We start from the raw sequence: 24,868 nt of genomic DNA on the forward strand, positions 1-24,868 counted from the left end.
TTTTAAAATGTAATATCTTTTTTTCCAGCTTATTGCATTTTTTTATTAAATAATTTGAGTTTTACTTTAAAAATGGTAAAATCTGAATAAGAAATTATTTAGCTTGTGGCTTGTTGGTCTGGGTGTGTGATTTTTGCTTTGGGTGGAAAAGGCCCCAGGTTCATATCCTGGATTAGCCTGTTTTCTCAGGTTCTTTAAAAGTGCTTAGTTCTATTATCTGATAGTATTTTAAAATACTTACTAATGTATTCCAACAGTTTCACTTCCAATTTCATTAGTATACATGAAAAAGCATGAACAGTTGGCTCGTTGGTCTAGGGGTATGATTCTTGTTTAGGGTGCGAGAGGTCCCGGTTTCAAATCCCAAACGAGCCCATCTTCTCCGGTTCTTTTAAATCCCATGGTTCCATTATCTGATTGATGTCAAAAGCATCAAGTGAATTTTGCTTTTGAAAATCCATCAAAAAATACATACTTATGCATATTTAGTAAACTGTCAACCATTTGGTGGTATATTGGGTATACTGTAGATTCCATTTTGTCTAAGTAACCTTGAGTGGCTTCAAAGAAGTCTCATTTTGACAAATAAAAATCTGTCAAAATGAAATTACAGATTTTCTCTTACCTTGCTTTTTTCTAAGAAACAATGAGTGGCTTAAAAGAATAGGCTCTTTTTGACAAACAAAAAGGTCACCAATTAATTGCAGGTTATTGTTTTTTTCTTTCTTCTTGGTCTGTATGCTTAAGTTGCACACAGTATGAGACAAGTCTTAGGTTCCAACTATCAGAAAAGTTCAAACTCTATAGGAACCCCTAAATCTTGGCACTGAACTTTCCAAATATGCATACTTGGACAAAAATTTACCTTAAGGAAACATTTTAGCTATGCTACCAATACATTTTTAAATTGTTATGGTATTTTTAAAATGTAACATCTTTTTTTCCAGCTTATTGCATTTTTTTATTAAATAATTTGAGTTTTACTTTAAAAATGGTAAAATCTGAATAAGAAATTATTTAGCTTGTGGCTTGTTGGTCTGGGTGTATGATTTTTGTTTTGGGTGGAAAAGGCCCCAGGTTCATATCCTGGATGAGCCTGTTTTCTTAGGTTCTTTAAAAGTGCTTAGTTCTATTATCTGATAGTATTTTAAAATACTTACTAATGTATTCCAACAGTTTCACTTCCAATTTCATTAGTATACATGAAAATGCATGAACAGTTGGCTCGTTGGTCTAGGGGTATGATTCTCGCTTAGGGTGCGAGAGGTCCCGGGTTAAAAATCCCGGACGAGCCCATCTTCTCCGGTTCCTTTAAATCCCATGGTTCCATTATCTGATTGATGTCAAAAGCATCAAGTGAATTTTGCTTTTGAAAATCCATCAAAAAATATATACTTATGCATATTTAGTAAACTGTCAACCATTTGGTGGTATATTGGGTATACTATTGATTCCATTTTGTCTAAGTAACCTTGAGTGGCTTCAAAGAAGTCTCATTTTGACAAATAAAAAACTGTCAAAATGAAATTACAGGTTTTTCTCTTACCTTGCTTTTTTCTAAGAAACAATGAGTGGCTTAAAAGAATAGGCTCTTTTTGACAAACAAAAAGGTCAACAATTAATTGCAGGTTTTTGTTTTTTTCTTTCTTCTTGGTCTGTATGCTTAAGTTGCACACAGTATGAGACAAGTCTTAGGTTCCAACTATCAGAAAAGTTCAAACTCTATAGAAACCCCTAAATCTTGGCACTGAACTTTCCAAATATGCATACTTGGACAAAAATTTACCTTAAGGAAACATTTTAGCTAAGCTACCAATACATTTTTAAATTGTTATGGTATTTTTAAAATGTAACATCTTTTTTTCCAGCTTATTGCATTTTTTTATTAAATAATTTGAGATTTACTTTAAAATTACTAAAATCTGTATAAGAAATTATTTAGCTTGTGGCTTGTTGGTCTGGGTGTATGATTTTTGCTTTGAGTGGAAAAGGCACCAGGTTCATATCCTGGATAAGTCTGTTTTCTCAGGTTCTTTAAAAGTGCTTAGTTCTATTATCTGATAGTATTTTAAAATACTTACTAATGTATTCCAACAGTTTCACTTCCAATTTCATTAGTATACATGAAAAAGCATGAACAGTTGGCTCGTTGGTCTAGGGGTATGATTCTTGTTTAGGGTGCGAGAGGTCCCGGGTTCAAATCCCGAACGAGCTCATCTTCTCCGGTTCTTTTAAATCCCATGGTTCCATTATCTGATTGATGTCAAAAGCATCAAGTGAATTTTGCTTTTGAAAATCCATCAAAAAATACATACTTATGCATATTTAGTAAACTGTCAACCATTTGGTGGTATATTGGGTATACTGTAGATTCCATTTTGTCTAAGTAACCTTGAGTGGCTTCAAAGAAGTCTCATTTTGACAAATAAAAATCTGTCAAAATGAAATTACAGATTTTCTCTTACCTTGCTTTTTTCTAAGAAACAATGAGTGGCTTAAAAGAATAGGCTCTTTTTGACAAACAAAAAGGTCACCAATTAATTGCAGGTTATTGTTTTTTTCTTTCTTCTTGGTCTGTATGCTTAAGTTGCACACAGTATGAGACAAGTCTTAGGTTCCAACTATCAGAAAAGTTCAAACTCTATAGGAACCCCTAAATCTTGGCACTGAACTTTCCAAATATGCCTACTTGGACAAATATTTACTTAAGGAAACATTTTAGCTATGCTACCAATACATTTTTAAATTGTTATGGTATTTTTAAAATGTAACATCTTTTTTTCAAACTTATTGCATTTTTTTATTAAATAATTTGAGTTTTACTTTAAAAATGGTAAAATCTGAATAAGAAATTATTTATCTTGTGGCTTGTTGGTCTGGGTGTATGATTTTTGCTTTGGGTGGAAAAGGCCCCAGGTTCATATCCTGGATGAGCCTGTTTTCTTAGGTTCTTTAAAAGTGCTTACTTCTATTATCTGATAGAATTTTAAAATACTTACTAATGTATTCCAACAGTTTCACTTCCAATTTCATTAGTATACATGAAAATGCATGAACAGTTGGCTCGTTGGTCTAGGGCAGTGGTTCTCAAACTCGGTCCTCAGGACCCCACACAGTGCATGTTTTGCAGGTAACCCAGCAAGTGCACAGGTGTATTAATTACTCACTGACACATTTTAAAAGGTCCGCAGGTGGAGCTAATTTTGTCACGTCTGATTCTGTGAGGAGACCTGCAAAACATGCACCGTGTGGGGTCCTGAGGACCGAGTTTGAGAACCTGTGGTCTAGGGGTATGATTCTCGCTTAGGGTGCGAGAGGTCCTGGGTTAAAAATCCCGGACGAGCCCATCTTCTCCGGTTCCTTTAAATCCCATGGTTCCATTATCTGATTGATGTCAAAAGCATCAAGTGAATTTTGCTTTTGAAAATCCATCAAAAAATATATACTTATGCATATTTAGTAAACTGTCAACCATTTGGTGGTATATTGGGTATACTATAGATTCCATTTTGTCTAAGTAACCTTGAGTGGCTTCAAAGAAGTCTCATTTTGACAAATAAAAAACTGTCAAAATGAAGTTACAGGTTTTTCTCTTACCTTGCTTTTTTTTAAGAAACAATGAGTGGCTTAAAAGAATAGGCTCTTTTTGACAAACAAAAAGGTCAACAATTAATTGCAGGTTTTTGTTTTTTTCTTTCTTCTTGGTCTGTATGCTTAAGTTGCACACAGTATGAGACAAGTCTTAGGTTCCAACTATCAGAAAAGTTCAAACTCTATAGAAACCCCTAAATCTTGGCACTGAACTTTCCAAATATGCATACTTGGACAAAAATTTACCTTAAGGAAACATTTTAGCTATGCTACCAATACATTTTTAAATTGTTATGGTATTTTTAAAATGTAACATCTTTTTTTCCAGCTTATTGCATTTTTTTATTAAATAATTTGAGTTTTACTTTAAAAATGGTAAAATCTGAATAAGAAATGATTTATCTTGTGGCTTGTTGGTCTGGGTGTATGATTTTTGCTTTGGGTGGAAAAGGCCCCAGGTTCATATCCTGGATTAGCCTGTTTTCTCAGGTTCTTTAAAAGCGCTTACTTCTATTATCTGATAGTATTTTAAAATACTTACTAATGTATTCCAACAGTTTCACTTCCAATTTCATTAGTATACATGAAAATGCATGAACAGTTGGCTCGTTGGTCTAGGGGTATGATTCTCGCTTAGGGTGCGAGAGGTCCCGGGTTAAAAATATCGAACGAGCCCATCTTCTCCGGTTCCTTTAAATCCCATGGTTCCATTATCTGATTGATGTCAAAAGCATCAAGTGAATTTTGCTTTTGAAAATCCATCAAAAAATATATACTTATGCATATTTAGAAAACTGTCAACCATTTGGTGGTATATTGGGTATACTGTAGATTCCATTTTGTCTAAGTAACCTTGAGTGGCTTCAAAGAAGTCTCATTTTGACAAATAAAAATCTGTCAAAATGAAATTACAGATTTTCTCTTACCTTGCTTTTTTCTAAGAAACAATGAGTGGCTTAAAAGAATAGGCTCTTTTTGGCAAACAAAAAGGTCAACAATTAATTGCAGGTTATTGTTTTTTTCTTTCTTCTTGGTCTGTATGCTTAAGTTGCACACAGTATGAGACAAGTCTTAGGTTCCAACTATCAGAAAAGTTCAAACTCTATAGGAACCCCTAAATCTTTGCACTGAACTTTCCAAATATGCATACTTGGACAAAAATTTACCTTAAGGAAACATTTTAGCTATGCTACCAATACATTTTTAAATTGTTATGGTATTTTTAAAATGTAACATCTTTTTTTCCAGCTTATTGCATTTTTTTATTAAATAATTTGAGTTTTACTTTAAAAATGGTAAAATCTGAATAAGAAATTATTTAGCTTGTGGCTTGTTGGTCTGGGTGTGTGATTTTTGCTTTGGGTGGAAAAGGCCCCAGGTTCATATCCTGGATTAGCCTGTTTTCTCAGGTTCTTTAAAAGTGCTTAGTTCTATTATCTGATAGTATTTTAAAATACTTACTAATGTATTCCAACAGTTTCACTTCCAATTTCATTAGTATACATGAAAAAGCATGAACAGTTGGCTCGTTGGTCTAGGGGTATGATTCTTGTTTAGGGTGCGAGAGGTCCCGGTTTCAAATCCCGAACGAGCCCATCTTCTCCGGTTCTTTTAAATCCCATGGTTCCATTATCTGATTGATGTCAAAAGCATCAAGTGAATTTTGCTTTTGAAAATCCATCAAAAAATACATACTTATGCATATTTAGTAAACTGTCAACCATTTGGTGGTATATTGGGTATACTGTAGATTCCATTTTGTCTAAGTAACCTTGAGTGGCTTCAAAGAAGTCTCATTTTGACAAATAAAAATCTGTCAAAATGAAATTACAGATTTTCTCTTACCTTGCTTTTTTCTAAGAAACAATGAGTGGCTTAAAAGAATAGGCTCTTTTTGACAAACAAAAAGGTCACCAATTAATTGCAGGTTATTGTTTTTTTCTTTCTTCTTGGTCTGTATGCTTAAGTTGCACACAGTATGAGACAAGTCTTAGGTTCCAACTATCAGAAAAGTTCAAACTCTATAGGAACCCCTAAATCTTGGCACTGAACTTTCCAAATATGCATACTTGGACAAAAATTTACCTTAAGGAAACATTTTAGCTATGCTACCAATACATTTTTAAATTGTTATGGTATTTTTAAAATGTAACATCTTTTTTTCCAGCTTATTGCATTTTTTTATTAAATAATTTGAGTTTTACTTTAAAAATGGTAAAATCTGAATAAGAAATTATTTAGCTTGTGGCTTGTTGGTCTGGGTGTATGATTTTTGTTTTGGGTGGAAAAGGCCCCAGGTTCATATCCTGGATGAGCCTGTTTTCTTAGGTTCTTTAAAAGTGCTTAGTTCTATTATCTGATAGTATTTTAAAATACTTACTAATGTATTCCAACAGTTTCACTTCCAATTTCATTAGTATACATGAAAATGCATGAACAGTTGGCTCGTTGGTCTAGGGGTATGATTCTCGCTTAGGGTGCGAGAGGTCCCGGGTTAAAAATCCCGGACGAGCCCATCTTCTCCGGTTCCTTTAAATCCCATGGTTCCATTATCTGATTGATGTCAAAAGCATCAAGTGAATTTTGCTTTTGAAAATCCATCAAAAAATATATACTTATGCATATTTAGAAAACTGTCAACCATTTGGTGGTATATTGGGTATACTGTAGATTCCATTTTGTCTAAGTAACCTTGAGTGGCTTCAAAGAAGTCTCATTTTGACAAATAAAAAACTGTCAAAATGAAGTTACAGGTTTTTCTCTTACCTTGCTTTTTTTTAAGAAACAATGAGTGGCTTAAAAGAATAGGCTCTTTTTGACAAACAAAAAGGTCAACAATTAATTGCAGGTTTTTGTTTTTTCTTTCTTCTTGGTCTGTATGCTTAAGTTGCACACAGTATGAGACAAGTCTTAGGTTCCAACTATCAGAAAACTTCAAACTCTATAGGAACCCCTAAATCTTGGCACTGAACTTTCCAAATATGCCTACTTGGACAAAAATTTACCTTAAGGAAACATTTTAGCTATGCTACCAATACATTTTTAAATTGTTATGGTATTTTTAAAATGTAACATCTTTTTTTCCAGCTTATTGCATTTTTTTATTAAATAATTTGAGTTTTACTTTAAAAATGGTAAAATCTGAATAAGAAATTATTTAGCTTGTGGCTTGTTGGTCTGGGTGTATGATTTTTGCTTTGGGTGGAAAAGGCCCCAGGTTCATATCCTGGATTAGCCTGTTTTCTCAGGTTCTTTAAAAGTGCTTAGTTCTATTATCTGATAGTATTTTAAAATACTTACTAATGTATTCCAACAGTTTCACTTCCAATTTCATTAGTATACATGAAAAAGCATGAATAGTTGGCTTGTTGGTCTAGGGGTATGATTCTCGCTTAGGGTGCGAGAGATCCAGGGTTCAAATCCCGGATGAGCCCATCTTCTCCGGTACTTTTAAATCCCATGGTTCCATTATCTGATTGTTGTCAAAAGCATCAAGTGAATTTTGCTTTTGCCAATCCATCAAAAAAGTATATACTTATGCATATTTAGTAAACGATCAACCATTTGGTGGTATATTGGGTATACTGTAGATTCCATTTTGTCTAAGTAACCTTGAGTGGCTTCAAAGAAGTCTCATTTTGACAAATAAAAAACTGTCAAAATGAAATTACAGGTTTTTCTCTTACCTTGCTTTTTTCTAAGAAACAATGAGTGGCTTAAAAGAATAGGCTCTTTTTGACAAACAAAAAGGTCAACAATTAATTGCATGTTTTTGTTTTTTTCTTTCTTCTTGGTCTGTATGCTTAAGTTGCACACAGTATGAGACAAGTCTTAGGTTCCAACTATCAGAAAAGTTCAAACTCTATAGGAACCCCTAAATCTTGGCACTGAACTTTCCAAATATGCCTACTTGGACAAATATTTACCTTAAGGAAACATTTTAGCTATGCTACCAATACATTTTTATATTGTTATGGTATTTTTAAAATGTAACATCTTTTTTTCAAGCTTATTGCATTTTTTTATTAAATAATTTGAGTTTTACTTTAAAAATGGTAAAATCTGAATAAGAAATTATTTATCTTGTGGCTTGTTGGTCTGGGTGTATGATTTTTGCTTTGGGTGGAAAAGGCCCCAGGTTCATATCCTGGATGAGCCTGTTTTCTTAGGTTCTTTAAAAGTGCTTACTTCTATTATCTGATAGAATTTTAAAATACTTACTAATGTATTCCAACAGTTTCACTTCCAATTTCATTAGTATACATGAAAATGCATGAACAGTTGGCTCGTTGGTCTAGGGGTATGATTCTCGCTTAGGGTGCGAGAGGTCCTGGGTTAAAAATCCCGGACGAGCCCATCTTCTCCGGTTCCTTTAAATCCCATGGTTCCATTATCTGATTGATGTCAAAAGCATCAAGTGAATTTTGCTTTTGAAAATCCATCAAAAAATATATACTTATGCATATTTAGTAAACTGTCAACCATTTGGTGGTATATTGGGTATACTATTGATTCCATTTTGTCTAAGTAACCTTGAGTGGCTTCAAAGAAGTCTCATTTTGACAAATAAAAAACTGTCAAAATGAAGTTACAGGTTTTTCTCTTACCTTGCTTTTTTTTTAAGAAACAATGAGTGGCTTAAAAGAATAGGCTCTTTTTGACAAACAAAAAGGTCAACAATTAATTGCAGGTTTTTGTTTTTTTCTTTCTTCTTGGTCTGTATGCTTAAGTTGCACACAGTATGAGACAAGTCTTAGGTTCCAACTATCAGAAAAGTTCAAACTCTATAGAAACCCCTAAATCTTGGCACTGAACTTTCCAAATATGCATACTTGGACAAAAATTTACCTTAAGGAAACATTTTAGCTATGCTACCAATACATTTTTAAATTGTTATGGTATTTTTAAAATGTAACATCTTTTTTTCCAGCTTATTGCATTTTTTTATTAAATAATTTGAGATTTACTTTAAAATTACTAAAATCTGTATAAGAAATTATTTAGCTTGTGGCTTGTTGGTCTGGGTGTATGATTTTTGCTTTGAGTGGAAAAGGCACCAGGTTCATATCCTGGATAAGTCTGTTTTCTCAGGTTCTTTAAAAGTGCTTAGTTCTATTATCTGATAGTATTTTAAAATACTTACTAATGTATTCCAACAGTTTCACTTCCAATTTCATTAGTATACATGAAAATGCATGAACAGTTGGCTCGTTGGTCTAGGGGTATGATTCTCGCTTAGGGATACAAGAGGTCCCGGGTTAAAAATCCCGGACGAGCCCATCTTCTCCGGTTCCTTTAAATCCCATGGTTCCATTATCTGATTGATGTCAAAAGCATCAAGTGAATTTTGCTTTTGAAAATCCATCAAAAAATAAATACTTATGCATATTTAGTAAACTGTCAACCATTTGGTGGTATATTGGGTATACTGTAGATTCCATTTTGTCTAAGTAACCTTGAGTGGCTTCAAAGAAAACTCATTTTGAAAAATAAAAAACTGTCAAAATGAAATTACAGGATTTTCTCTTACCTTGCTTTTTTCTAAGAAACAATGAGTGGCTTAAAAGAATAGGCTCTTTTTGACAAACAAAAAGGTCAACAATTAATTGCAGGTTTTTGTTTTTTTCTTTCTTCTTGGTCTGTATGCTTAAGTTGCACACAGTATGAGACAAGTCTTAGGTTCCAACTATCAGAAAAGTTCAAACTCTATAGGAACTCCTAAATCTTGGCACTGAACTTTCCAAATATGCCTACTTGGACAAAATTTTACCTTAAGGAAACATTTTAGCTATGCTACCAATACATTTTTAAATTGTTATGGTATTTTTAAAATGTAACATCTTTTTTTCCAGCTTATTGCATTTTTTTATTAAATAATTTGAGTTTTACTTTAAAAATGGTAAAATCTGAATAAGAAATGATTTATCTTGTGGCTTGTTGGTCTGGGTGTATGATTTTTGCTTTGGGTGGAAAAGGCCCCAGGTTCATATCCTGGATGAGCCTGTTTTCTTAGGTTCTTTAAAAGTGCTTACTTCTATTATCTGATAGTATTTTAAAATACTTACTAATGTATTCCAACAGTTTCACTTCCAATTTCATTAGTATACATGAAAATGCATGAACAGTTGGCTCGTTGGTCTAGGGGTATGATTCTCGCTTAGGGTGCGAGAGGTCCCGGGTTAAAAATATCGGACGAGCCCATCTTCTCCGGTTCCTTTAAATCCCATGGTTCCATTATCTGATTGATGTCAAAAGCATCAAGTGAATTTTGCTTTTGAAAATCCATCAAAAAATATATACTTATGCATATTTAGAAAACTGTCAACCATTTGGTGGTATATTGGGTATACTGTAGATTCCATTTTGTCTAAGTAACCTTAAGTGGCTTCAAGAAGTCTAATTTTGACAAATAAAAAACTGTCAAAATGAAATTACAGGTTTTTCTCTTACCTTGCTTTTTTCTAAGAAACAATGAGTGGCTTAAAAGAATAGGCTCTTTTTGACAAACAAAAAGGTCAACAATTAATTGCAGGTTTTTGTTTTTTTCTTTCTTCTTGGTCTGTATGCATAAGTTGCACACAGTATGAGACAAGTCTTAGGTTCCAACTATCAGAAAAGTTCAAACTCTATAGAAACCCCTAAATCTTGGCACTGAACTTTCCAAATATGCATACTTGGACAAAAATTTACCTTAAGGAAACATTTTAGCTATGCTACCAATACATTTTTAAATTGTTATGGTATTTTTAAAATGTAACATCTTTTTTTCCAGCTTATTGCATTTTTTTATTAAATAATTTGAGTTTTACTTTAAAAATGGTAAAATCTGAATAAGAAATTATTTAGCTTGTGGCTTGTTGGTCTGGGTGTATGATTTTTGCTTTGGGTGGAAAAGGCCCCAGGTTCATATCCTGGATTAGCCTGTTTTCTCAGGTTCTTTAAAAGTGCTTAGTTCTATTATCTGATAGTATTTTAAAATACTTACTAATGTATTCCAACAGTTTCACTTCCAATTTCATTAGTATACATGAAAAAGCGTGAACAGTTGGCTCGTTGGTCTAGGGGTATGATTCTCGCTTAGGGTGCGAGAGGTCCCGGGATAAAAATATCGGACGAGCCCATCTTCTCCGGTTCCTTTAAATCCCATGGTTCCATTATCTGATTGATGTCAAAAGCATCAAGTGAATTTTGCTTTTGAAAATCCATCAAAAAATATATACTTATGCATATTTAGAAAACTGTCAACCATTTGGTGGTATATTGGGTATACTGTAGATTCCATTTTGTCTAAGTAACCTTGAGTGGCTTCAAAGAAGTCTCATTTTGACAAATAAAAATCTGTCAAAATGAAATTACAGATTTTCTCTTACCTTGCTTTTTTCTAAGAAACAATGAGTGGCTTAAAAGAATAGGCTCTTTTTGACAAACAAAAAGGTCACCAATTAATTGCAGGTTATTGTTTTTTTCTTTCTTCTTGGTCTGTATGCTTAAGTTGCACACAGTATGAGACAAGTCTTAGGTTCCAACTATCAGAAAAGTTCAAACTCTATAGGAACCCCTAAATCTTGGCACTGAACTTTCCAAATATGCATACTTGGACAAAAATTTACCTTAAGGAAACATTTTAGCTATGCTACCAATACATTTTTAAATTGTTATGGTATTTTTAAAATGTAACATCTTTTTTTCCAGCTTATTGCATTTTTTTATTAAATAATTTGAGTTTTACTTTAAAAATGGTAAAATCTGAATAAGAAATTATTTAGCTTGTGGCTTGTTGGTCTGGGTGTATGATTTTTGTTTTGGGTGGAAAAGGCCCCAGGTTCATATCCTGGATGAGCCTGTTTTCTTAGGTTCTTTAAAAGTGCTTAGTTCTATTATCTGATAGTATTTTAAAATACTTACTAATGTATTCCAACAGTTTCACTTCCAATTTCATTAGTATACATGAAAATGCATGAACAGTTGGCTCGTTGGTCTAGGGGTATGATTCTCGCTTAGGGTGCGAGAGGTCCCGGGTTAAAAATCCCGGACGAGCCCATCTTCTCCGGTTCCTTTAAATCCCATGGTTCCATTATCTGATTGATGTCAAAAGCATCAAGTGAATTTTGCTTTTGAAAATCCATCAAAAAATATATACTTATGCATATTTAGAAAACTGTCAACCATTTGGTGGTATATTGGGTATACTGTAGATTCCATTTTGTCTAAGTAACCTTGAGTGGCTTCAAAGAAGTCTCATTTTGACAAATAAAAAACTGTCAAAATGAAGTTACAGGTTTTTCTCTTACCTTGCTTTTTTTTAAGAAACAATGAGTGGCTTAAAAGAATAGGCTCTTTTTGACAAACAAAAAGGTCAACAATTAATTGCAGGTTTTTGTTTTTTCTTTCTTCTTGGTCTGTATGCTTAAGTTGCACACAGTATGAGACAAGTCTTAGGTTCCAACTATCAGAAAACTTCAAACTCTATAGGAACCCCTAAATCTTGGCACTGAACTTTCCAAATATGCCTACTTGGACAAAAATTTACCTTAAGGAAACATTTTAGCTATGCTACCAATACATTTTTAAATTGTTATGGTATTTTTAAAATGTAACATCTTTTTTTCCAGCTTATTGCATTTTATTATTAAATAATTTGATTTTTACTTTAAAAATGGTAAAATCTGAATAAGAAATTATTTAGCTTGTGGCTTGTTGGTCTGGGTGTATGATTTTTGCTTTGGGTGGAAAAGGCCCCAGGTTCATATCCTGGATTAGCCTGTTTTCTCAGGTTCTTTAAAAGTGCTTAGTTCTATTATCTGATAGTATTTTAAAATACTTACTAATGTATTCCAACAGTTTCACTTCCAATTTCATTAGTATACATGAAAAAGCATGAATAGTTGGCTTGTTGGTCTAGGGGTATGATTCTCGCTTAGGGTGCGAGAGATCCAGGGTTCAAATCCCGGATGAGCCCATCTTCTCCGGTACTTTTAAATCCCATGGTTCCATTATCTGATTGTTGTCAAAAGCATCAAGTGAATTTTGCTTTTGCCAATCCATCAAAAAAGTATATACTTATGCATATTTAGTAAACGATCAACCATTTGGTGGTATATTGGGTATACTGTAGATTCCATTTTGTCTAAGTAACCTTGAGTGGCTTCAAAGAAGTCTCATTTTGACAAATAAAAAACTGTCAAAATGAAATTACAGGTTTTTCTCTTACCTTGCTTTTTTCTAAGAAACAATGAGTGGCTTAAAAGAATAGGCTCTTTTTGACAAACAAAAAGGTCAACAATTAATTGCATGTTTTTGTTTTTTTCTTTCTTCTTGGTCTGTATGCTTAAGTTGCACACAGTATGAGACAAGTCTTAGGTTCCAACTATCAGAAAAGTTCAAACTCTATAGGAACCCCTAAATCTTGGCACTGAACTTTCCAAATATGCCTACTTGGACAAATATTTACCTTAAGGAAACATTTTAGCTATGCTACCAATACATTTTTAAATTGTTATGGTATTTTTAAAATGTAACATCTTTTTTTCAAGCTTATTGCATTTTTTTATTAAATAATTTGAGTTTTACTTTAAAAATGGTAAAATCTGAATAAGAAATTATTTATCTTGTGGCTTGTTGGTCTGGGTGTATGATTTTTGCTTTGGGTGGAAAAGGCCCCAGGTTCATATCCTGGATGAGCCTGTTTTCTTAGGTTCTTTAAAAGTGCTTACTTCTATTATCTGATAGAATTTTAAAATACTTACTAATGTATTCCAACAGTTTCACTTCCAATTTCATTAGTATACATGAAAATGCATGAACAGTTGGCTCGTTGGTCTAGGGGTATGATTCTCGCTTAGGGTGCGAGAGGTCCTGGGTTAAAAATCCCGGACGAGCCCATCTTCTCCGGTTCCTTTAAATCCCATGGTTCCATTATCTGATTGATGTCAAAAGCATCAAGTGAATTTTGCTTTTGAAAATCCATCAAAAAATATATACTTATGCATATTTAGTAAACTGTCAACCATTTGGTGGTATATTGGGTATACTATTGATTCCATTTTGTCTAAGTAACCTTGAGTGGCTTCAAAGAAGTCTCATTTTGACAAATAAAAAACTGTCAAAATGAAGTTACAGGTTTTTCTCTTACCTTGCTTTTTTTTTAAGAAACAATGAGTGGCTTAAAAGAATAGGCTCTTTTTGACAAACAAAAAGGTCAACAATTAATTGCAGGTTTTTGTTTTTTTCTTTCTTCTTGGTCTGTATGCTTAAGTTGCACACAGTATGAGACAAGTCTTAGGTTCCAACTATCAGAAAAGTTCAAACTCTATAGAAACCCCTAAATCTTGGCACTGAACTTTCCAAATATGCATACTTGGACAAAAATTTACCTTAAGGAAACATTTTAGCTATGCTACCAATACATTTTTAAATTGTTATGGTATTTTTAAAATGTAACATCTTTTTTTCCAGCTTATTGCATTTTTTTTATTAAATAATTTGAGATTTACTTTAAAATTACTAAAATCTGTATAAGAAATTATTTAGCTTGTGGCTTGTTGGTCTGGGTGTATGATTTTTGCTTTGAGTGGAAAAGGCACCAGGTTCATATCCTGGATAAGTCTGTTTTCTCAGGTTCTTTAAAAGTGCTTAGTTCTATTATCTGATAGTATTTTAAAATACTTACTAATGTATTCCAACAGTTTCACTTCCAATTTCATTAGTATACATGAAAATGCATGAACAGTTGGCTCGTTGGTCTAGGGGTATGATTCTCGCTTAGGGATACGAGAGGTCCCGGGTTAAAAATCCCGGACGAGCCCATCTTCTCCGGTTCCTTTAAATCCCATGGTTCCATTATCTGATTGATGTCAAAAGCATCAAGTGAATTTTGCTTTTGAAAATCCATCAAAAAATAAATACTTATGCATATTTAGTAAACTGTCAACCATTTGGTGGTATATTGGGTATACTGTAGATTCCATTTTGTCTAAGTAACCTTGAGTGGCTTCAAAGAAAACTCATTTTGAAAAATAAAAAACTGTCAAAATGAAATTACAGGATTTTCTCTTACCTTGCTTTTTTCTAAGAAACAATGAGTGGCTTAAAAGAATAGGCTCTTTTTGACAAACAAAAAGGTCAACAATTAATTGCAGGTTTTTGTTTTTTTCTTTCTTCTTGGTCTGTATGCTTAAGTTGCACACAGTATGAGACAAGTCTTAGGTTCCAACTATCAGAAAAGTTCAAACTCTATAGGAACTCCTAAATCTTGGCACTGAACTTTCCAAATATGCCTACTTGGACAAAATTTTACCTTAAGGAAACATTTTAGCTATGCTACCAATACATTTTTAAATTGTTATGGTATTTTTAAAATGTAACATCTTTTTTTCCAGCTTATTGCATTTTTTTATTAAATAATTTGAGTTTTACTTTAAAAATGGTAAAATCTGAATAAGAAATGATTTATCTTGTGGCTTGTTGGTCTGGGTGTATGATTTTTGCTTTGGGTGGAAAAGGCCCCAGGTTCATATCCTGGATGAGCCTGTTTTCTTAGGTTCTTTAAAAGTGCTTACTTCTATTATCTGATAGTATTTTAAAATACTTACTAATGTATTCCAACAGTTTCACTTCCAATTTCATTAGTATACATGAAAATGCATGAACAGTTGGCTCGTTGGTCTAGGGGTATGATTCTCGCTTAGGGTGCGAGAGGTCCCGGGTTAAAAATATCGGACGAGCCCATCTTCTCCGGTTCCTTTAAATCCCATGGTTCCATTATCTGATTGATGTCAAAAGCATCAAGTGAATTTTGCTTTTGAAAATCCATCAAAAAATATATACTTATGCATATTTAGAAAACTGTCAACCATTTGGTGGTATATTGGGTATACTGTAGATTCCATTTTGTCTAAGTAACCTTAAGTGGCTTCAAGAAGTCTAATTTTGACAAATAAAAAACTGTCAAAATGAAATTACAGGTTTTTCTCTTACCTTGCTTTTTTCTAAGAAACAATGAGTGGCTTAAAAGAATAGGCTCTTTTTGACAAACAAAAAGGTCAACAATTAATTGCAGGGTTTTGTTTTTTTCTTTCTTCTTGGTCTGTATGCATAAGTTGCACACAGTATGAGACAAGTCTTAGGTTCCAACTATCAGAAAAGTTCAAACTCTATAGGAACCCCTAAATCTTGGCACTGAACTTTCCAAATATGCATACTTGGACAAAAATTTACCTTAAGGAAACATTTTAGCTATGCTACCAATACATTTTTAAATTGTTATGGTATTTTTAAAATGTAACATCTTTTTTTCCAGCTTATTGCATTTTTTTATTAAATAATTGGAGTTTTACTTTAAAAATGGTAAAATCTAAATAAGAAATTATTTAGCTTGTGGCTTGTTGGTCTGGGTGTATGATTTTTGCTTTGGGTGGAAAAGGCCCCAGGTTCATATCCTGGATTAGCCTGTTTTCTCAGGTTCTTTAAAAGTGCTTAGTTCTATTATCTGATAGTATTTTAAAATACTTACTAATGTATTCCAACAGTTTCACTTCCAATTTCATTAGTATACATGAAAATGCATGAACAGTTGGCTCGTTGGTCTAGGGGTATGATTCTCGCTTAGGGTGCGAGAGGTCCCGGGTTCAAATCCCGGATGAGCCCATCTACTCCGGTACTTTTAAATCAAATGGTTCCATTATCTGATTGATGTCAAATGCATCAAGTGAATTTTGCTTTTGAAAATCCATCAAAAAATAAATACTTATGCATATTTAGTAAACTGTCAACCATTTGGTGGTATATTGGGTATACTGTAGATTCCATTTTGTCTAAGTAACCTTGAGTGGCTTCAAGAAGTCTAATTTTGACAAATAAAAAACTGTCAAAATGAAATTACAGGTTTTTCTCTTACCTTGCTTTTTTCTAAGAAACAATGAGTGGCTTAAAAGAATAGGCTCTTTTTGACAAAAAAAAAGGTCAACAATTAATTGCAGGTTATTGTTTTTTTCTTTCTTCTTGGTCTGTATGCTTAAGTTGCACACAGTATGAGACAAGTCTTAGGTTCCAACTATCAGAAAAGTTCAAACTCTATAGGAACCCCTAAATCTTGGCACTGAACTTTCCAAATATGCATACTTGGACAAAAATTTACCTTAAGGAAACATTTTAGCTATGCTACCAATACATTTTTAAATTGTTATGGTATTTTTAAAATGTAACATCTTTTTTTCCAGCTTATTGCATTTTTTTATTAAATAATTTGAGATTTACTTTAAAAATGGTAAAATCTGAATAAGAAATTATTTAGCTTGTGGCTTGTTGGTCTGGGTGTATGATTTTTGTTTTGGGTGGAAAAGGCCCCAGGTTCATATCCTGGATGAGCCTGTTTTCTTAGGCTCTTTAAAAGTGCTTAGTTCTATTATCTGATAGTATTTTAAAATACTTACTAATGTATTCCAACAGTTTCACTTCCAATTTCATTAGTATACATGAAAATGCATGAACAGTTGGCTCGTTGGTCTAGGGGTATGATTCTCGCTTAGGGTGCGAGAGGTCCCGGGTTAAAAATATCGGACGAGCCCATCTTCTCCGGTTCCTTTAAATCCCATGGTTCCATTATCTGATTGATGTCAAAAGCATCAAGTGAATTTTGCTTTTGAAAATCCATCAAAAAATATATACTTATGCATATTTAGAAAACTGTCAACCATTTGGTGGTATATTGGGTATACTGTAGATTCCATTTTGTCTAAGTAACCTTGAGTGGCTTCAAAGAAGTCTCATTTTGACAAATAAAAAACTGTCAAAATGAAGTTACAGGTTTTTCTCTTACCTTGCTTTTTTTTAAGAAACAATGAGTGTCTTAAAAGAATAGGCTCTTTTTGACAAACAAAAAGGTCAACAATTAATTGCAGGTTTTTGTTTTTTTCTTTCTTCTTGGTCTGTATGCTTAAGTTGCACACAGCATGAGACAAGTCTTAGGTTCCAACTATCAGAAAAGTTCAAACTCTATAGGAACCCCTAAATCTTGGCACTGAACTTTCCAAATATGCCTACTTGGACAAAAATTTACCTTAAGGAAACATTTTAGCTATGCTACCAATACATTTTTAAATTGTTATGGTATTTTTAAAATGTAACATCTTTTTTTCCAGCTTATTGCATTTTTTTATTAAATAATTTGAGTTTTACTTTAAAAATGGTAAAATCTGAATAAGAAATTATTTAGCTTGTGGCTTGTTGGTCTGGGTGTATGATTTTTGCTTTGGGTGGAAAAGGCCCCAGGTTCATATCCTGGATTAGCCTGTTTTCTCAGGTTCTTTAAAAGTGCTTAGTTCTATTATCTGATAGTATTTTAAAATACTTACTAATGTATTCCAACAGTTTCACTTCCAATTTCATTAGTATACATGAAAAAGCATGAATAGTTGGCTTGTTGGTCTAGGGGTATGATTCTCGCTTAGGGTGCGAGAGGTCCAGGGTTCAAATCCCGGATGACCCCATCTTCTCCGGTACTTTTAAATCCCATGGTTCCATTATCTGATTGTTGTCAAAAGCATCAAGTGAATTTTGCTTTTGCCAATCCATCAAAAAAGTATATACTTATGCATATTTAGTAAACTGCCAACCATTTGGTGGTATATTGGGTATACTGTAGACTCCATTTTATCTAAGTAACCTTGAGTGGCTTCAAGAAGTCTCATTTTGACAAATAAAAAACTGTCAAAATGAAATTACAGGTTTTTCTCTTACCTTGCTTTTTTCTAAGAAACAATGAGTGGCTTAAAAGAATAGGCTCTTTTTGACAAACAAAAAGGTCAACAATTAATTGCAGGTTTTTGTTGTTTTTTCTTTCTTCTTGGTCTGTATGCTTAAGTTGCACACAGTATGAGACTATTCTTAGGTTTCAACTGTCAGAAAAGTTCAAACTCTATAGGAACCCCTAAATCTTGGCACTGAACTTTCCAAATATGCATACTTGGACAAAAATTTACCTTAAGGAAACATTTTAGCTATGCTACCAATACATTTTTAAATTGTTATGGTATTTTTCAAATGTAACATCTTTTTTTCCAGCTTATTGCATTTTTTTATTAAATAATTGGAGTTTTACTTTAAAAATGGTAAAATCTAAATAAGAAATTATTTAGCTTGTGGCTTGTTGGTCTGGGTGTATGATTTTTGCTTTGGGTGGAAAAGGCCCCAGGTTCATATCCTGGATTAGCCTGTTTTCTCAGGTTCTTTAAAAGTGCTTAGTTCTATTATCTGATAGTATTTTAAAATACTTACTAATGTATTCCAACAGTTTCACTTCCAATTTCATTAGTATACATGAAAATGCATGAACAGTTGGCTCGTTGGTCTAGGGGTATGATTCTCGCTTAGGGTGCGAGAGGACCCGGGTTCAAATCCCGGACGAGCCCGTCTTCTCAGGTTCTTTTAAATCCCATGGTTCCATTATCTGATTGATGTCAAAAGCATCAAGTGAATTTTGCTTTTGCCAATCCATCAAAAAAGTATATACTTATGCATATTTAGTAAACTGTCAACCATTTGGTGGTATATTGGGTATACTGTAGATTCCATTTTATCTAAGTAACCTTGAGTGGCTTCAAGAAGTCTCATTTTGACAAATAAAAAACTGTCAAAATGAAATTACAGGTTTTTCTCTTACCTTGCTTTTTTCTAAGAAACAATGAGTGGCTTAAAAGAATAGGCTCTTTTTGACAAGCAAAAAGGTCAACAATTAATTGCAGGTTTTTTTTTTTTTCTTTCTTCTTGGTCTGTATGCATAAGTTGCACACAGTATGAGACAAGTCTTAGGTTCCAACTGTCAGAAAAGTTCAAACTCTATAGGAACCCCTAAATCTTGGCACTGAACTTTCCAAATATGCATACTTGGACAAAAATTTACCTTAAGGAAACATTTTAGCTATGCTACCAATACATTTTTAAATTGTTATGCTATTTTTCAAATGTAACATCTTTTTTTCCAGCTTATTGCATTTTTTTATTAAATAATTGGAGTTTTACTTTAAAAATGGTAAAATCTAAATAAGAAATTATTTAGCTTGTGGCTTGTTGGTCTGGGTGTATGATTTTTGCTTTGGGTGGAAAAGGCCCCAGGTTCATATCCTGGATTAGCCTGTTTTCTCAGGTTCTTTAAAAGTGCTTAGTTCTATTATCTGATAGTATTTTAAAATACTTACTAATGTATTCCAACTGTTTCACTTCCAATTTCATTAGTATACATGAAAAAGCATGAACAGTTGGCTCGTTGGTCTAGGGGTATGATTCTTGCTTAGGGTCCGAGAGGTCCCGGGTTCAAATCCCGGATGAGCCCATCTTCTCCGGTACTTTTAAATCCCATGGTTCCATTATCTGATTGATGTCAAAAGCATCAAGTGAATTTTGCTTTTGCCAATCCATCAAAAAAGTATATACTTATGCATATTTAGTAAACTGTCAACCATTTGGTGGTATATTGGGTATACTGTAGATTCCATTTTGTCTAAGTAACCTTGAGTGGCTTCAAAGAAGTCTCATTTTGACAAATAAAAATCTGTCAAAATGAAATTACAGATTTTCTCTTACCTTGCTTTTTTCTAAGAAACAATGAGTGGCTTAAAAGAATAGGCTCTTTTTGACAAACAAAAAGGTCACCAATTAATTGCAGGTTATTGTTTTTTTCTTTCTTCTTGGTCTGTATGCTTAAGTTGCACACAGTATGAGACAAGTCTTAGGTTCCAACTATCAGAAAAGTTCAAACTCTATAGGAACCCCTAAATCTTTGCACTGAACTTTCCAAATATGCATACTTGGACAAAAATTTGCCTTAAGGAAACATTTTAGCTATGCTACCAATACATTTTTAAATTGTTATGGTATTTTTAAAATGTAACATCTTTTTTTCCAGCTTATTGCATTTTTTTATTAAATAATTTGAGTTTTACTTTAAAAATGGTAAAATCTGAATAAGAAATTATTTAGCTTGTGGCTTGTTGGTCTGGGTGTATGATTTTTGCTTTGGGTGGAAAAGGCCCCAGGTTCATATCCTGGATTAGCCTGTTTTCTCAGGTTCTTTAAAAGTGCTTAGTTCTATTATCTGATAGTATTTTAAAATACTTACTAATGTATTCCAACAGTTTCACTTCCAATTTCATTAGTATACATGAAAAAGCATGAACAGTTGGCTCGTTGGTCTAGGGGTATGATTCTCGCTTAGGGTGCGAGAGGTCCCGGGTTAAAAATATCGGACGAGCCCATCTTCTCCGGTTCCTTTAAATCCCATGGTTCCATTATCTGATTGATGTCAAAAGCATCAAGTGAATTTTGCTTTTGCCAATCCATCAAAAAAGTATATACTTATGCATATTTAGTAAACTGTCAACCATTTGGTGGTATATTGGGTATACTGTAGATTCCATTTTGTCTAAGTAACCTTGAGTGGCTTCAAAGAAGTCTAATTTTGACAAATAAAAAACTGTCAAAGTGAAATTACAGGTTTTTCTCTTACCTTGATTTTTTCTAAGAAACAATGAGTGGCTTAAAAGAATAGGCTCTTTTTGACAAACAAAAAGGTCAACAATTAATTGCAGGGTTTTGTTTTTTTCTTTCTTCTTGGTCTGTATGCATAAGTTGCACACAGTATGAGACAAGTCTTAGGTTCCAACTATCAGAAATGTTCAAACTCTATAGGAACCCCTAAATCTTGGCACTGAACTTTCCAAATATGCATACTTGGACAAAAATTTACCTTAAGGAAACATTTTAGCTATGCTACCAATACATTTTTAAATTGTTATGGTATTTTTAAAATGTAACATCTTTTTTTCCAGCTTATTGCATTTTTTTATTAAATAATTGGAGTTTTACTTTAAAAATGGTAAAATCTAAATAAGAAATTATTTAGCTTGTGGCTTGTTGGTCTGGGTGTATGATTTTTGCTTTGGGTGGAAAAGGCCCCAGGTTCATATCCTGGATTAGCCTGTTTTCTCAGGTTCTTTAAAAGTGCTTAGTTCTATTATCTGATAGTATTTTAAAATACTTACTAATGTATTCCAACAGTTTCACTTCCAATTTCATTAGTATACATGAAAATGCATGAACAGTTGGCTCGTTGGTCTAGGGGTATGATTCTCGCTTAGGGTGCGAGAGGTCCCGGGTTCAAATCCCGGATGAGCCCATCTACTCCGGTACTTTTAAATCAAATGGTTCCATTATCTGATTGATGTCAAAAGCATCAAGTGAATTTTGCTTTTGAAAATCCATCAAAAAATAAATACTTATGCATATTTAGTAAACTGTCAACCATTTGGTGGTATATTGGGTATACTGTAGATTCCATTTTGTCTAAGTAACCTTGAGTGGCTTCAAGAAGTCTAATTTTGACAAATAAAAAACTGTCAAAATGAAATTACAGGTTTTTCTCTTACCTTGCTTTTTTCTAAGAAACAATGAGTGGCTTAAAAGAATAGGCTCTTTTTGACAAAAAAAAAGGTCAACAATTAATTGCAGGTTATTGTTTTTTTCTTTCTTCTTGGTCTGTATGCTTAAGTTGCACACAGTATGAGACAAGTCTTAGGTTCCAACTATCAGAAAAGTTCAAACTCTATAGGAACCCCTAAATCTTGGCACTGAACTTTCCAAATATGCATACTTGGACAAAAATTTACCTTAAGGAAACATTTTAGCTATGCTACCAATACATTTTTAAATTGTTATGGTATTTTTAAAATGTAACATCTTTTTTTCCAGCTTATTGCATTTTTTTATTAAATAATTTGAGATTTACTTTAAAAATGGTAAAATCTGAATAAGAAATTATTTAGCTTGTGGCTTGTTGGTCTGGGTGTATGATTTTTGTTTTGGGTGGAAAAGGCCCCAGGTTCATATCCTGGATGAGCCTGTTTTCTTAGGCTCTTTAAAAGTGCTTAGTTCTATTATCTGATAGTATTTTAAAATACTTACTAATGTATTCCAACAGTTTCACTTCCAATTTCATTAGTATACATGAAAATGCATGAACAGTTGGCTCGTTGGTCTAGGGGTATGATTCTCGCTTAGGGTGCGAGAGGTCCAGGGTTCAAATCCCGGATGAGCCCATCTTCTCCGGTACTTTTAAATCCCATGGTTCCATTATCTGATTGTTGTCAAAAGCATCAAGTGAATTTTGCTTTTGCCAATCCATCAAAAAAGTATATACTTATGCATATTTAGTAAACTGCCAACCATTTGGTGGTATATTGGGTATACTGTAGACTCCATTTTATCTAAGTAACCTTGAGTGGCTTCAAGAAGTCTCATTTTGACAAATAAAAAACTGTCAAAATGAAATTACAGGTTTTTCTCTTACCTTGCTTTTTTCTAAGAAACAATGAGTGGCTTAAAAGAATAGGCTCTTTTTGACAAACAAAAAGGTCAACAATTAATTGCAGGTTTTTTTTTTTTTTTCTTTCTTCTTGGTCTGTATGCTTAAGTTGCACACAGTATGAGACTATTCTTAGGTTTCAACTGTCAGAAAAGTTCAAACTCTATAGGAACCCCTAAATCTTGGCACTGAACTTTCCAAATATGCATACTTGGACAAAAATTTACCTTAAGGAAACATTTTAGCTATTTTACCAATACATTTTTAAATTGTTATGGTATTTTTCAAATGTAACATCTTTTTTTCCAGCTTATTGCATTTTTTTATTAAATAATTGGAGTTTTACTTTAAAAATGGTAAAATCTAAATAAGAAATTATTTAGCTTGTGGCTTGTTGGTCTGGGTGTATGATTTTTGCTTTGGGTGGAAAAGGCCCCAGGTTCATATCCTGGATTAGCCTGTTTTCTCAGGTTCTTTAAAAGTGCTTAGTTCTATTATCTGATAGTATTTTAAAATACTTACTAATGTATTCCAACAGTTTCACTTCCAATTTCATTAGTATACATGAAAAAGGATGAACAGTTGGCTCGTTGGTCTAGGGGTATGATTCTCGCTTAGGGTGCGAGAGGACCCGGGTTCAAATCCCGGACGAGCCCGTCTTCTCAGGTTCTTTTAAATCCCATGGTTCCATTATCTGATTGATGTCAAAAGCATCAAGTGAATTTTGCTTTTGCCAATCCATCAAAAAAGTATATACTTATGCATATTTAGTAAACTGTCAACCATTTGGTGGTATATTGGGTATACTGTAGATTCCATTTTATCTAAGTAACCTTGAGTGGCTTCAAGAAGTCTCATTTTGACAAATAAAAAACTGTCAAAATGAAATTACAGGTTTTTCTCTTACCTTGCTTTTTTCTAAGAAACAATGAGTGGCTTAAAAGAATAGGCTCTTTTTGACAAGCAAAAAGGTCAACAATTAATTGCAGGTTTTTTTTTTTTTCTTTCTTCTTGGTCTGTATGCATAAGTTGCACACAGTATGAGACAAGTCTTAGGTTCCAACTGTCAGAAAAGTTCAAACTCTATAGGAACCCCTAAATCTTGGCACTGAACTTTCCAAATATGCATACTTGGACAAAAATTTACCTTAAGGAAACATTTTAGCTATGCTACCAATACATTTTTAAATTGTTATGCTATTTTTCAAATGTAACATCTTTTTTTCCAGCTTATTGCATTTTTTTATTAAATAATTGGAGTTTTACTTTAAAAATGGTAAAATCTAAATAAGAAATTATTTAGCTTGTGGCTTGTTGGTCTGGGTGTATGATTTTTGCTTTGGGTGGAAAAGGCCCCAGGTTCATATCCTGGATTAGCCTGTTTTCTCAGGTTCTTTAAAAGTGCTTAGTTCTATTATCTGATAGTATTTTAAAATACTTACTAATGTATTCCAACTGTTTCACTTCCAATTTCATTAGTATACATGAAAAAGCATGAACAGTTGGCTCGTTGGTCTAGGGGTATGATTCTTGCTTAGGGTCCGAGAGGTCCCGGGTTCAAATCCCGGATGAGCCCATCTTCTCCGGTACTTTTAAATCCCATGGTTCCATTATCTGATTGATGTCAAAAGCATCAAGTGAATTTTGCTTTTGCCAATCCATCAAAAAAGTATATACTTATGCATATTTAGTAAACTGTCAACCATTTGGTGGTATATTGGGTATACTGTAGATTCCATTTTGTCTAAGTAACCTTGAGTGGCTTCAAAGAAGTCTCATTTTGACAAATAAAAATCTGTCAAAATGAAATTACAGATTTTCTCTTACCTTGCTTTTTTCTAAGAAACAATGAGTGGCTTAAAAGAATAGGCTCTTTTTGACAAACAAAAAGGTCACCAATTAATTGCAGGTTATTGTTTTTTT

General features: G+C 33.1%; 14 non-coding genes across 14 annotated transcripts; all 14 read left to right on the top strand.

Annotated features, from left to right (window-relative positions):
- Positions 1 to 1,222: 1,222 nt before the first annotated feature.
- TRNAP-AGG (transfer RNA proline (anticodon AGG)) lies at positions 1,223 to 1,295 on the top strand. Its single transcript has one exon. It is a non-coding gene; the product is annotated as a tRNA-Pro (tRNA).
- Positions 1,296 to 6,033: 4,738 nt separating this feature from the next.
- Positions 6,034 to 6,106, top strand: TRNAP-AGG (transfer RNA proline (anticodon AGG)). Its single transcript has one exon. It is a non-coding gene; the product is annotated as a tRNA-Pro (tRNA).
- Positions 6,107 to 6,953: 847 nt separating this feature from the next.
- TRNAP-AGG (transfer RNA proline (anticodon AGG)) lies at positions 6,954 to 7,025 on the top strand. Its single transcript has one exon. It is a non-coding gene; the product is annotated as a tRNA-Pro (tRNA).
- An 849-nt stretch (positions 7,026 to 7,874) lies between these two features.
- Positions 7,875 to 7,947, top strand: TRNAP-AGG (transfer RNA proline (anticodon AGG)). The gene has a single exon. It is a non-coding gene; the product is annotated as a tRNA-Pro (tRNA).
- Positions 7,948 to 11,558: 3,611 nt separating this feature from the next.
- Positions 11,559 to 11,631, top strand: TRNAP-AGG (transfer RNA proline (anticodon AGG)). Its single transcript has one exon. It is a non-coding gene; the product is annotated as a tRNA-Pro (tRNA).
- Positions 11,632 to 12,478: 847 nt separating this feature from the next.
- TRNAP-AGG (transfer RNA proline (anticodon AGG)) lies at positions 12,479 to 12,550 on the top strand. Its single transcript has one exon. It is a non-coding gene; the product is annotated as a tRNA-Pro (tRNA).
- An 849-nt stretch (positions 12,551 to 13,399) lies between these two features.
- Positions 13,400 to 13,472, top strand: TRNAP-AGG (transfer RNA proline (anticodon AGG)). Its single transcript has one exon. It is a non-coding gene; the product is annotated as a tRNA-Pro (tRNA).
- A 2,692-nt stretch (positions 13,473 to 16,164) lies between these two features.
- TRNAP-AGG (transfer RNA proline (anticodon AGG)) lies at positions 16,165 to 16,236 on the top strand. The gene has a single exon. It is a non-coding gene; the product is annotated as a tRNA-Pro (tRNA).
- A 2,690-nt stretch (positions 16,237 to 18,926) lies between these two features.
- On the top strand, positions 18,927 to 18,998 carry TRNAP-AGG (transfer RNA proline (anticodon AGG)). Its single transcript has one exon. It is a non-coding gene; the product is annotated as a tRNA-Pro (tRNA).
- An 848-nt stretch (positions 18,999 to 19,846) lies between these two features.
- Positions 19,847 to 19,918, top strand: TRNAP-AGG (transfer RNA proline (anticodon AGG)). Its single transcript has one exon. It is a non-coding gene; the product is annotated as a tRNA-Pro (tRNA).
- Positions 19,919 to 21,688: 1,770 nt separating this feature from the next.
- On the top strand, positions 21,689 to 21,760 carry TRNAP-AGG (transfer RNA proline (anticodon AGG)). The gene has a single exon. It is a non-coding gene; the product is annotated as a tRNA-Pro (tRNA).
- Positions 21,761 to 22,607: 847 nt separating this feature from the next.
- Positions 22,608 to 22,679, top strand: TRNAP-AGG (transfer RNA proline (anticodon AGG)). Its single transcript has one exon. It is a non-coding gene; the product is annotated as a tRNA-Pro (tRNA).
- Positions 22,680 to 23,529: 850 nt separating this feature from the next.
- On the top strand, positions 23,530 to 23,601 carry TRNAP-AGG (transfer RNA proline (anticodon AGG)). The gene has a single exon. It is a non-coding gene; the product is annotated as a tRNA-Pro (tRNA).
- An 848-nt stretch (positions 23,602 to 24,449) lies between these two features.
- On the top strand, positions 24,450 to 24,521 carry TRNAP-AGG (transfer RNA proline (anticodon AGG)). Its single transcript has one exon. It is a non-coding gene; the product is annotated as a tRNA-Pro (tRNA).
- The last annotated feature ends 347 nt before the right edge of the window (positions 24,522 to 24,868 follow it).

The sequence above is a fragment of the Pseudophryne corroboree genome, chromosome 3 (genome assembly GCF_028390025.1).
Source record: "Pseudophryne corroboree isolate aPseCor3 chromosome 3, aPseCor3.hap2, whole genome shotgun sequence".
Classification (NCBI taxonomy): domain Eukaryota; kingdom Metazoa; phylum Chordata; class Amphibia; order Anura; family Myobatrachidae; genus Pseudophryne; species Pseudophryne corroboree.